This window comes from Zalophus californianus, chromosome 3, assembly GCF_009762305.2.
Source record: "Zalophus californianus isolate mZalCal1 chromosome 3, mZalCal1.pri.v2, whole genome shotgun sequence".
NCBI classification, from domain to species: domain Eukaryota; kingdom Metazoa; phylum Chordata; class Mammalia; order Carnivora; family Otariidae; genus Zalophus; species Zalophus californianus.
Window position 1 is genome coordinate 75491989 of NC_045597.1, and position 14323 is coordinate 75506311.

The 14323-nt window shown below is 41.3% G+C and overlaps 1 protein-coding gene and 1 pseudogene across 7 annotated transcripts in view; both read right to left on the reverse strand.

Annotated features, from left to right (window-relative positions):
• The window catches only part of ATP8A2 (ATPase phospholipid transporting 8A2), a 581949-nt gene that overhangs the window by 240147 nt on the left and 327479 nt on the right, over positions 1-14323 (reverse strand). The gene's annotated exons all lie outside the window — the stretch shown is intronic.
• LOC113921111 lies at positions 5130-5243 on the reverse strand (annotated as a pseudogene).

The following is a 14323-nucleotide window of genomic DNA, read 5'->3' on the forward strand; positions in this document are numbered from 1 at the left end:
TAGAAACAGTCCACTATTACTGTGGTCTAGGGATGGATACTGTTTGCAAATTTTCTGACCAAATATGCCAGTGGCCTTGATTCTGATTTCTACTAATATCCTTAAAAACATTATAGGCTTATTATAGGCTTTTTGTGACAGCTCTTAATGACATGTAGCAGACAACACTCCTTAGCTTCATATAGGGTTCTCCTGGGAAGGGCTACCACATAAGCCTGGGCATCCCCCCCAACACCCTCCCCCCACCGCCTCCTTTGAGTGTCATGCTTTGACTTACAATAAGCCAACAGTTAGCTCCTGAGTATCATCTTGCATAAGCACTCTGAGGGCTTAACACACTGGCTTACCAAGTCTTTTCAAATGGTCTCAGGGATGGCGGGCAAAGCAAATCATCCAAACAAAGTCTTCATGTTTAAGCACCTCGCCAGGTATTTGCTCCTTGCACAGTGATTTCAGTCTTAAATCACCTTCTATCACAATCTCGAATACCTGCATACCTTTGCCCTATTAGTCACTTTTCAACACTGTGCCTAGTAGAATAAGCATTTAACTTGCTGGCTGAGTAAAATGAGGGACCTATATCTCACTATTAGTGATACAAATCTGCATGAAATAGCTATGAACCCTGATATGATCCAGCCACCCTTGAGAAATACAGGCCAATATGCCACGCAATCTGCTAAGCAACTAATCAAAGAGCCCAGATGTCCTGACGGTATTGCTTATTTGGGGATGTTCTGATGACGTTCCCCGTGTGAAGGCTGGCTCCCTTCGCTTATACCACAGGCCCAATAAAGGCGTTGGCACAATGTGACAGCCATGCCACCATCCTGCTTTACATCATGGTCATGGAATTCCATTTGAGGAATTTAACACATATATTTGGTCATATATTAAATTCAAATTGCAGAAAGCTTAAAATTTCCATAGCATCCTAAAAGTGCAAATACTATTTTCAACATGGTATAAAAATTCATTTTTTTTTTCAAAAATACCACGGTTAAATGTTTCCACACTCCAGAAGAGACCTCAGCTTTCAGAAACAGGAGATGAGCTCTCCTTCACACTCTGTCAAAAAGGGGAGGAGAACGGAGGGGCAGCCAAGCAGGCTGGAAGCAAGAGAGGATGTGAGAGCTTTTTGAAACTATTTGTACAAATGGGCCACTCTACTAACAGTTGATAGGAATAATTTCCTTATTGTTTAAAAGGTTCAGTTGACTCATCCAATATTTAATACTATGGCCTTATGGGGTCACTGATTATCTCAGTATTACACACACTCAAACACACACATACTGCACAAAATGTGGTCTTGATTCTCCTACCTTTTAGTATCGAACCTTGAAAAACTACCTTGCTAGTGTCTTAAAGTATTCTACGCTTTTACGTTGAATGCATTACCCAGGGGGGTTTAAATATGAATAACTTTATGACTAGATACTAGTCCCCCGAAGTCACCCTTATATGGCCCCTAAATCTTGATTTCAAAATCCAAAAAACTTCTCAACAAACAAGAATTCTCAAGGGGGGAAACAAACCCTAATGACTGATTTGGGGATGAGGCTCTATATTTATCACTGATCTTAATTACTACTTGACTAGTGACTGCCTTCACTGTCCTGTGAGCCTTCTCTTCTATCCAACCGAGGAGGCAGAGATCAACCATCGTACAGTTGTGAGCTGTGAGGGAACCTAATATTCTTTATTCACTGAAAAAAAAACCTTATAACCTGATCCTGCCTGCACTTTGGCCATAAATGCTGCCCGCGCAGCTGAGGCTTTCGGAACGGCTCTCTCTGGGAAAGGGAGGACACCCTGTCTGCCTGAGATCAGTTTACTCCACAACTAGAAAGGGCTCACTTTGAAATAAGTATCCCCTGCTTGGAGGTTCAGAATTTATGCATCTGTACTTGTGTCCACGACAACTTTATTGCATGTCCAGGAAACAGAACAGTTAAAGTGGTGCTCCTGCAGGAGTCTAGCTTCTGAAAACCTAACATCTCCACTAAATGATACAGAATAGAGTAAGATCTGGGCAACCACATTTGATGTAAAAAATTAATAGGTCGTATGTTGTGAATTACATACGGGTTTATATTCACTGAAGTCAACTGGCTGTAGTCTGTTTCTTCCTGTACTAGGCTGAAAAGAAGGGCCCAGACGAGGAAGGCTGGGATTTAAATAAAAGATATTAGATCCTTCTGTTCCCAGGCTGAAACAGGGATTAGAATAACACATTTAAATACCTTAATGTTTTTAGCACAAAAAGCATTAATTCGATACTCTGCTTCCTTGAAATCCTTTATTAAAGTCCCCCAAACTCTCTCAGGAGTGTCTGCCTTCCTTGGAGTTAACATACATTTATTGTTCTCCACTGCAAATTTCACTAGTATTTCAGAACAGCATGCCTGGCCTCTGTTGTGGGGACGGTGGGAATAGGAAATAGAACCAGGAGGAAACCTGAGAAGGCTTTGAGTTTTGACATTTCAGAGCAAGCTGATGGCTCCTTCAGGACCAGGGATCATGAGCTCATACACCACTGAAAATAAATGACAACCAAGACGCTTAATAGAATGATTTTAATTAGACCTGCCCTTCACCTGTCACAAAGGTCACCTGATTACCAATCCAATAAATAAACCAAACTGTAACTACCTGTACTATGGAAAAAGTGGGGCAGCCTCTCTGCCTCTCGACCTTCAGCCCAGGCCTGATCCAAGCAACCCAGAGCCTTAGAGAGCCACAGGAATGGCAGTGACTGACACCATGTGCACCCATTGTCTCAAATTTGAAAATCTGAGAATGGACTTTGTTGGGTGGAAATGCAGAGAAGTTAGACAAAGCTCTTTCTTCCAGGAATCATATACCCCTTCTCAAATCTAAAGCCTATATTTAATAAGCCACTAATTCTTGATCTCAACAGCAGGAACTGATAATGCTTTCTGGAGGTACATTTGTCCAATCCCATAGAATATACACCAAGAGTGAACTCTAATGTAAACTATGGACTCCAAGTGATAAGGATGTGTCAGTGTGGGTTCATCGATTGTAACAAATGTACCACTGTTGGTGTGGGGGGGGTGGATGTTGATAGTGGGAGAGGTTCTGCATGTCGTGAAAATCTCTGTACCTTCCACTCAATTTTGCTGTGAACCTAAAACTGTTCTAAAACATAAAGGTTATTGGGGGTGGGTGGGGAAGCAGCAGCATTCTACCAGTACCAAAGCAGAACATGAAAATGACTCCTACTGGTTCGATACATCTGCTAAAGTCCTGGAAAGTGACAGAGAAAGATGGAGAGACATCAGACCGATGGGTCAGGAGGGCCTAGAGGCATGAGCATGGGCACAGTGACCAACCATAGGAAGGTCTGTGTAAAGAGAGAACATGAGCCCCAAGACACTGTGTGCCCACAGAAGAAATCAATTATAACAGCTAAGTATAAGAGTAGTCAACTTAATCTACTGCAAGCTGAATTTGTAACTTGCTCTTCTAATTGATTAAGACTATCATAATAGCACTTCTTTGGACAAAGTCTGGTCTGAAATATAGTTGGCTGCGTATTTCTGTCTCCATAATTAGGCTATTATCTACCTGGTCTTAGGGATTTCTTTTGCTCTTCTTTAAAACCTGTAGCACCAAATACAATAGGTAACAAACAAATGTCTGTTGAATTAACCATTTTTCAGTGATTGTTTTGGACTTTAAACACAGGTCTCCTTGTCCTCCTTCTTAATTTTGTTTTCTTTTCATGCTCAAGAATATACTTATCATACTAAATGAGTAATGATCATCTTTCAGTTTTAATCAAAGAAAAAAAAAGATTAAAGTACTTGTTCATTACAACGCCTGTTCAGAGAAGCCCAAATCTCAACCTTCAAGTCCACCTGGTAGCTACACTTTTCAGAGTAAATTAATACACCGACAACCACATTCATCAAGTTACCGCTTCCTCTAAGCAGCAGCCACCACCTAAAAATCAAGTTTGCCCTTTATGTGGTTTGATAGGCAGGGTGAGTGCTACCAACACCTGCCCGGTTCACCTTGGCTGGCAGCTGCAGTGGACAAGTGAGCAAGATCACACTGCTGTCAGGGCAGAGAGCCTGATGCTGAGCTTGGCAAGGAGATCAAGACCAGAGCTAGCTACATAGATGCCTGCTTGCATTAGGGCTACAACCAGAGAGGAGTTCAGAATGAAGAAAGTTCCAAGAAACCTGAGAAGTCGAGGGGATGTATCAGGAGCACTTGAGCAGAGGCTCCCAGCTTTATGCATTTTACTTCTCATCCTGTAAGAGTCTAGAAATACAATGCAAAAGGTGAGAAATGCCTAAATCTTGCAATTATACCCACCTCACAGTTGAGAATGGGAGTCATCAACCAAACTGAGCCTCAAATAAGGGAATGTATTAAGAGAGGCTAAAGCAGTGTCATAGCAAGCAAAGTTAGGGTGAATGCCCTCTTTTTCTTTTACTTCTCTCACATAAATACGTAGTATCTCATTAAATTGAATTGATATATACTCTAGATAGAATGTAAAGCAGTGATACCTTTGGTGTTACAATTTTTTTGGCCACGTAACAAAATGATCTGTCACCCACTTAGAATGACCCCGTTTCAAAGGCAAAGTGACAAGTGCATGCCAGAACTTCAGGGACACACAGATGATAAAAACATGCACTGTGCCCAAAGAAGCCTGCTTTTTTTCCCAATCATATAGCCTATACCAAGATTCTGTGACCTGAGGTCCAAGGTATTCCTAACCTACATGTGGGGAAAGCCTTTATGATCCTGTGGGTTGCTAAGAAAATCCTACCCCCTCTTACAAGAGCCCCCACTTCCCCATCCCTCGGAGAGTCTGTTCTCTTCCAGGTTTTGAGTGCACTCCGTGTTCAGGCTGTGGAGGAGGGAGGACATAAGTCAGGTGAGGACCACGTAGGAGCAGATGAACAAGGAGGGATCCTGGGGAATGCTTCACATGAGAGGAATCCACAGATGGGGCAGAGCTGGCATCCTTGCCTCCACTCATCCAGACAACACCCCCGGTTCTGTGTTCTCGCCTCTGTGACCAACAGTGAGGGTTTCTAATGTTTCTTAAGCTCTAAAACCTATGCTGTTTTTGTTTTGTTTTTTTTTAAATGGAATGCTTCACAAATTTGTGTGTCATCCTTGTGCAGGGACCATGCTAATCTTCCCTGTATCTTCCCTGTATTTTTCCAATTTTAGTATATGTGCTGCCAAAGCAAGCATTAAAACTTATACTTTTAAGTTGAAAGCAAACATATTTTATTATTTTATGATAATAATCATAATCACAAAGGAGCAACAGCAAGTGATGATTTAACACACACTACTTATTCATCAGTAACGGAGCTAAGTGCCCTCCACACACTGGGCAATTCAATCCTCACTGCAACTCTGAGCTAAGTGCCCTCCACACACTGGGCAATTCAATCCTCACTGCAAATCAGGAGTGTCACCCTGACCAACGCGAGGGTGAGAAAACTGGGCTCAAAGAGGTTGATACAATGTGCCCGAGGTCACAGAACCTAACGAGTGGCCAAGATAGGACCTAACCACAGCTGTCTCACCTGAGGTCTGCCTGCTCAGCCACCCTGCTCCTTTCCTGGCCACCGTGCAAATACCCACTCGAGAAGCTTCACCAAGTTCTGCCAAGTAATTGGGCAGGGCCGGGCTGGGGGACAGAGTGCAGGCAAGGGATCATCTGCACCCAGCACTCTGACAGCCCCACAAAGTTACCTGATCCCGAGTCTCCATTCTTGCTTTTGACTTGGGGGTGTCCCCACTGCCACACGCCTCATGAAGACTGAATACATGCTAAAGGTTAGTAAGCATTTTGAAAGATGGGGGAGAAAACCCCACATCATAGCTTCTACCTGAGTCTTGGGTTAAGTGCCCACTACCTTTCATCACCTCTCTGTTGAGGATGCCATCCAGACTCCATGCTAGTCCTGGCTAGGAAGGCCCTCCCCTAAGTTCCTGGCTTCCGGGACCCCCAGGGTTTCTGGTTGGAGGTGGGATGAGAAACAGCAGAGAAGAAAATTTTGGCTAATGTGTCCTTATTTGAATTTATCACCCACTCCCTTAAAGTCCTGTATCTGATTGCTTTCATGTATAACTTTACATAATTTCTTTATATACCAACACATTAAATTGCATACTAATTCACACTAATATTCATACATGCTGAATATGAATGTATGTAAACACAGATAAGACTGTGAGTTCTTGCAGGGTAAAGATTATGTCCTCAGTTTTTCATTGTCCGTACATCCAACGAAGTGCTTGGCACACCATGGCAGCTGCCAAGTTTCCCTCCACGGATCACATTGCAGAAATAATAGAAGCAGTCCTGCTAGACTCTGTGAGGGAAATGGAGCACGTGGAGGTTTGGAGCAGTGAGCAAATGGGAACAAAGAACAAACAATGGTCAGCACACCTCTCTCAGAAGCTTTGTCCCTGGGTGAAGTTGGCAGTTAAAGTGGGGAAAGCCTGCCTCTGCAGATGGAATTGTAATAATATCACTTTTTCTTGAATGATTAGAACTGTGTAATTAGCTCAGTCTGTCTTCATACCCTAAAATCATGTCAGCTGTTCATTAGAACACATTACAAACACAAAAAAATGTGCAACCACCACAAGCGTGATCTCCCCATGATCAAATATGGAAGCATGATTCTTTTTCATTCATGTACTAGAAATAGTTTTTCCTCTTACTCTTGTCTCCTAAAGTGAAACGAAACAGCAAATAACCCAAAAGGGATACAATTAATAAAACGGAAGTCCATAATCCATTTTACTCTTCCCAAAGAAAAGGGACAGAAATTGATATAAGATAAATTTCAAACAAGCCCAACTATGTAAAATAACACCAACGATAAGTCAAACACAGAACCACCCCCTCCAGGGTGCCCGGGTGACTCAGTTGGTTAACTGACTGTCTTCGGCTCAGGTCATGATCCCAGGGTTCTGAGATCGAGTCCTGTATCAGCCTCCCTGCTCAGCGGGGAGCCTGCTTCTCCCTCTTCTGCTCCCCCTGCTTGTGCTCCGTCAAATAAATAAAATCTTAAAAAAAAAAAAAAGAACTACCCCCTCCAACAGATGACCATTTCAGTTATCCTAAAAATTGATGTAAGAGAATTACACAATGAAATGTGTAATTCTCTTACATCACAGATGATCTGTTGCTATAGTAAAAAATAAAATCTAAAAAGCACTTTATCTCTGAAATGATTAAATATTATTTAAAAAGTTAAATTAAAATATGAACTTGTTTATATTTGATCTGAACAAATTTTAAAGCTAAGACCTCTCTGCCTACTTTAGACATCAGACAATTCTCCAGGACACTTTACTTACCCGGGGCCTTATGTGAGCCTCAAACCTCTAGGTAAAGTTCTTTTAAAATTGAAGATATTAATTTTTACTCAAAGAAAAATATTTTTCAACATATTGAAAAGATAGTTTTGGCTGGTTTTTACAAAGCTAGCTATATATAGCCCATTAAATTAGATTAGTAAAAGCTCAAAAAAAATCACATAGGGTTTCTTCCATTTGAAATGAAAACCACTGTTTCCTGGAAAGATAACAGTCTGATGGGTCTGAGCAGTAAGCACAGCAATGAGCACGTTCTGTCTGACTTGCTCCCTGATAATCCGAGCAGTAGTAAAGCAGACGTCAGGCCAGTTAGTTTAATAAGCCACCAATACTCTTTGTCAGCTTTCTTTGTACATTCTGGAACTCTTTATTGGCAGGTAATGAAGTTCAGGTCATTAACAGAACAAAGAAAAATATATTCAATAATCCAGCCACATAGACTGTAGCAAACTAGCTAACCAATACAAATGTGTCGGGCAATTAAGTTAGATTTGTAATGATAGTCTGACACTTTTGAGGTGCTACAGTGATAAGGCGGGGCTCTCAATCTCAACCGAGTCATATGGTATCGGCAGTGTGCCTAACCGCTCTTAGAACAAGTCATATACACATGATGCTAAGTGCAATGGGAGTAATTTCTTTTTTCAAGTCCTTGAGTGAATGAAGGAGAGAAAAGTATGCATGAAGGCTGGCTTAATGCACTTTAATGGTCATTAGGAAATAGGCATTCTCTATTTCTTCCAGATGCTCTGTCAACCAAGGAAACAGACTTTTCTTTAACTCTGAGGGCTAAGTTTTGACACACATGGTGCTTCTCTCTCTCTCTCTTTTCTTTTTTCTGTGTGTGTGTGTGTGTGTGTGTGTGTGTGTGTGTGTGTGTGCGCACATCCACCCACCAAGCACAGTGGCAAAGGAGACCTTTCCCACAGTCAGGGAGATGCTACTCTCCAGAACATTATCCCATGAGTCTTGTGGGGCTGATAGTTCTCATGACAACACGTCTCCAAGACAGAAGCTGGGAAGGATAATTTTTCCTCTGTGGTCCCCCCACGAAGGCCAGCACCACAATATACCCCAATGTTCACCTCAATACCTGGCCTATGGCTTGCGCTCAGAGAATATTTGTGGACCCTCTTCCCCCACTAGAATGAGTCTCCAAATTTATAGTGACACACCACGGCTCTAAAAAGCAGAGCGCTGCATTCATTAAAGGGAAGGGAAGTGAATTACCACACAACCTGAGTGTCTGGCCAATACTCATATGAGTCAGCACTGAGCTGGGTGGCTGAATAAGCTAATGATGGTTTTCTAAATGTGTGTGTGGGTTGAGCCAGAGGCAGCTATGGGACCAGGCCCCTGGGCATTATCATTCGGGCTGCAAGTCCCAATGTGCATCCTCCAGGTCTGTTTGTGATGCCACTTCCCAGATTTACCTGCTTTTTTGCCCATATGGTATTCTTAAACATGCTGTGGCCAGCACTGGCTGTCCCAATAAGGGGGCTAAAACCTATTTATGCACCACTCCAGCCAACTGCACTTCAGGTGAAGACTGATGGAACCCGAGCGAGCAGCCGAAGACATGGTGGAGGGCCTTGAGTCCACCAAAAAAATAAATAAATAAAATAAGGTAGAAATCATAGCTGTCTTTGTCTGCGCTAGTTCTGAGAGAACGGAAGGAGATGGCAGGCTAAAACCGACCAAAGAACAGCCCAGGAGAAGGGAACAGCTTGAACAGAGTTTGTCAAAAAAAACTAAATACACTAAAAATACACAAGTTGATGTGTGGGTAAATAAGCACCCTAATCTACTACAACAGTACATATAACTTCTGAACAGGCAATTTAACTGCAAGAATGTATGCTAAGAAAGTAACCAGATCAATAGATCAGGTGCTGGGCCTAAGACAGCCCCAAGAGCACCATCCGTAAGTACCACGCCGTCAAGAACACCATAGATCTAAAGTGTGTCCCAGTGGAACAGCAAGACGTACGTCCGTGGTGTACCACTGCATGAAGACAGCAAGCTGAGAGATGGCGTCCAGCTTGGGACAAGCAGTAGGTAGACACACACGTGGACATGCAGAGATAAAAGTGCAGGAGAAAACAACTGAGAAAGTGGTTATCTCTGACAAGCACGGATTTAAGTGAATTATTCCTTCCTTTTTGTTCTCTGTGTTTCACACTGAAAATAGGTACTATTATTATCATGAAAAAGCAAATAAGTTCTTAAAACACAAGCTGATTAAATACCCTTTGAGACCTGATTCAATTGTACTCCTCTTTAAAAACTTTCATGGCCACCTTTGCCCTTGAGCGTAGCCATTTGAGTTATATTACACTGTAGGATATTTACAGACTCATGTAGATACGTCTCAACATTCTAAATACCAAAACATATGAAAAAGTCCCACAAAACAAGAGGCTGATGTTTCTTTGCACCCTGCCTCTATGCCTCCCACTCTGGGCACCATTTTTACCTACAGTCTCAGCCTCACTAAACATCTGCTGATGAGGCTGAATTCAAAATAAGCCAAGGGTGTGGGATTAACTTAGTTCCCTTCAAATAAACACAGAGAAGGTTGTAGAAGACTCAGGAAACCCCTCTCTCCCAAATAAATCACATGTACACAGAAGGCTACATTTCACCAGGAAAATGTGGAGTTTGCACCCTGAAGAGAGCAGAGCTGGCTGTGAGCTCACCAGCACCCCGATACACAATGCACCCGAGCCTCTCTCTGTTTTCCAGTATGCTGTGACACAGTCCAAAAGCTCACTTTAATTTTAGACCCTGTACAAACAGAACAACAAATTCTCAGGCTTCAAAAACAGATACATTGCTTCTACATTACATTACCGAACTACCAATGTAATCCCAGAAGGACTTCTTTGTTTTTCCAGAGCAACTCTTTCAAAATAGATATTTTATCTATACGAGTGGGAGCTCTCTACACACAAAGAATTATTTTTAAAGTAAACTTAGATGTCACTGATCAGGAGACAGTATTACAGTTATCTCAAGTAATTCTTTCTTCTCAATAATGACCGGAACTTCCGGTTTTAATTTCCTTTTCATTTTTAAAGAAAAGCTGCAGAAACCCCATGGGTTTGTTGCCCTCCACTTCTGTCCACACTGCACCCTTGCCCTACTCAAAAGGCCATTCCTCCTGCTGCACTTTCTTGAATTCCTCAGGGTCCCCACTCCAAGAACCAGCCTAAGCTTAGTAGATCACCATTCCAGAAGCTTCCTGATCACATTTTAGGAGGTGATGGGTATATGTCCGTTACTTTGACTGCGGTGATGGTTTCATGGGTATTTGCATTTGTCCAAACATCAAACTGTATACATTAAGTACGCACCGTTTTTGTATCCGCACTATACCTCAACAAAGCTGCTAAAAACATGTAATAGTAATGGACTCTGAGGGGAGCATTATGTCTATATCCCAAATTGTCTGTCTTCCTGTGTACGGCTAAGTTCTATTTTCTGGTTTTCTGAGTCTCTTCCATATTTGGGCTGCAAATTAAACTAATATTTCAAAGACATAATTTCCCCTTTATTTCTCTGAACTCAGACCACTATATTAAATTTACAATAAATCTTTTTTTTAAAGAGGTTTCCTGAGCACCCTGTGCCTAATGAGGCTCCTTTCCTGACATTGCCTCCCCGACAATGCCCACGCCCCATCCCCTCCCCACCCACAGTCCTGCTGCCCTGCTTTTCCTCCTGACAAATCTGCTCCTCCAACTCCCTATCTCCCCCGTCCACTAACTTCTACTCCATTTTGAAGACCGGCTTCAATGTCACCTCCTCCTTGGGAGAGGTCTCTGCCAACCCCAACAACCTAACCTAGCCAGTCTCCTCTATGTTCTGGAGCCCCTGGTAAATCCTTCAATCAGCACACTCACCTTATCACCCTGAAACGACCATTTACGTGTCTGTCTTTCTCAAGGAACTAATTGCTGGAAGGCAAATACTGTTTTCTTTTGTATCCTTGGTGCCTAGTTCAATGCATGGCACAAATAGCACCGATGATAATAAGAGTGTCAACTTCTATCTCATGGAAACAAAAAACCCAACCACAATTTTCTGTTCATCAGATCTGCTCTTAGAACTTCTATCTCAATTGGCATTATCATTCCATTGTCCTCTAATGACAAACACCAGTTGCTCCACATAGTTTAGATTTCAAACTTCATAGAAATTTTGGCATAAGACCTAACTGGGTTTCCATATTCTGATTTCCACATACTGAGACGGAAATGCCTATGGGATGTATGTGTGGTGATGATGGTAGGGGTGGCTCTTTGCAAATGCTAAAAACATTAAAATAAAAAGAGAAGAAAAAACATTCTGAAAATGCTACAACCCAAACCAGAATAGTTGCTAATACAAACAGGCCCCTTCCCAAATGTAAGCGGGTCACAAGTAATGGCTCACCTCAAAGCAGCCGCAACCATACTGTTTACTCTCCATTTGGGGCTTAAAAGCATTTTCGTTGATGAACAGGCCCCGAAGCAGAAACATCTAAACCCATGCTAATGCCCAGCAGAGCAGTAACTTCTTTTGATTAATTTACCAGTACTGAAAGCACAAGAAAGAGATCAAACCATGTTCTGTACTAAACAATTAAACAAGCAGCCGATGCCTCCAGGATGGTGTATGTCAGGATGAAAGCCAGTTGGGGTCGAATGGAAAAGCAACAAATATCTTACATTGATTAATGCTTATAGGATTTTTTCCCCTTCAATGTCATAACATTTCATCAATGGTCAAACCGAAGAGTTTATATAACATTGAAAACAGAAAGAAGTTCCAAAAGCTTAAGAAAATTCAGATGTGTAGTGAGGAGAAAAATCAGGTCAGTTCTTCAAAACCTCCAAAACCATTTGGCGGAACTCTGAGCAGTCTACTCAAAAATCTTCCCCATGAAATAGCACGGGGGAAAAATCTCATCACCTCCTTTCGTCGAAAAATAACTTCCCTACTGCGAGATTTTCTTAATTTACATTATCTAGCCCATTCACAATGTTCAATACTATCTATATAGACTGTTCTGAAAACAGAGCCAAAATATAGTACAAATGTATCTCTACTTAATTTTTTTAATTGGAATTTAAACCAAACTGATTCTCAAATCAGAATGAACAACAAATATGTTAGTAGTTAACCCTCAGATTTTCTGAATTAGCTGAATCAATTTTTTAAAACCCAATGAATTTCTTTGTAAGAAGCAGAACTGATTTATATCCTTGTAGAAAAATAACTGAACCAGGCCAGCTAAAAATGTCATCTTGCTGAAAAGTCAGAATTTTTTAATTTTAGATCCCCAAGGAACATTTCTTAGGTAATTCAGTATTATCTTAATGAATTTACTGGTGTGTTTGGGGGCTACTCCCTACTTCTTTTTCCTAATCTATAAAATAGGGATGATGATGCATGCCTTGCAGGAGTTTAAGATTAAATGGTGTACTAATATATAAAGCATAAATCTTTAAACTCTATCATATTCTCTCCCTCCACATACACTCAATACCAGTCTATGCTAGATTATTTGCAGAGCATTCCCTCTGCTTAGAATGCAACACTTTGGGGCTAATTCCCCCGCACGTTTGGGGCTCGCCTCCTCTGTTTTCACACAGAACTCATGTCTCAGAAGGGCTCTTTCACAGGCAGCCTTCAGGGCAAAGATTGTTCAGCAAAGGTTCTCTGGTATGTGGAAGACATTATGATACCCTTTACTACTTCTGTTGAAAAATTAAAACTGAATCCCTTTGCATTTTTAAATTATGTGAAAACACCACAAAATTTGGAGATACAAACCTAAAAGCTGACTCTTCTACTGACCTTCCCACAATTCTTTCCCTCTTACGAAGATATATGAGCCCAAAGAGCACGGACATCTAGGCATGTTTTCCTACTCACACAGTCTAACTCTAATGGGCTCCGATCCCTTATTACTACTAATGGAGAAAATAAATGGGTTGTAGTTGAAGTGAATATAAGATTCTACTGATCCCCATTTCTGATCTCTTATATGTGTACAGAAACACAAAAACTACTATTCTAAGTCTTCTCAAAGATGGTAACATCCTCCCCCAAAAAATACTTGAAAAACTCCTGGGTGAGATCAGGAAACACAAGGAAGAAGGGTCTCATTTTACAGGGGAAGTAGAGGACTGTAGCACAGACTGAACATGATTCTCAGTGGGCTCTGGGATTCCCCCAGCTGGAACTAAATGCATCCTATCTAAGAAGCTCTGGTCACAGGGGTATTTTGAACGCACAGGCAGAAAAGCTGGAGATGATATCACAATGTTGAAGTATAGAATTAAGAAATACATGTGAATTATTCCACAGTGATTTTGACTCTGGTTGTAAAAAAAAAAAAAAAAACGCTTTCACTCAGACTTGTTTATACAGCTCAGTCTTAAATGTACTTCTCTCTAAATACTCTTCAGCTGGAATGGTCAGATTTTTAGCTATTGATGAACTGTTTCACTGCTATTGTTATGGAGGCATATATAACATCTGTCCAGGAGAGAGGATGTGCTGATAAAGTTCCCTTTCAGTACCTGATCATCAGGATCTCCAACAAGTGAACGGGGAACATTATAGACTCAACCTGGGTTAATTTTTTTCTAACTATAATGAAATTTCACAAATATTTGAGCACCTATAGTACACAAAGTGACCTCAAATACTTTAAATAATAAATACTAAAAAGATCATTATGTATACAAAAAGGGACTGTAAACAAGCCCTAGTTCAGATTCAAATTCTTTTAACAGCTTCATTACTTTATTTGCCTGTGTGCTACCCCCTTCTTATTTCCCAGGTTAAATAACCAAGAAAGATGCCTAGGCCCTGTCATCCATTCTGCGTTAAGTTGATGTCAGTATGCAAATTCCTACAGCCTCAATGCTCTGTA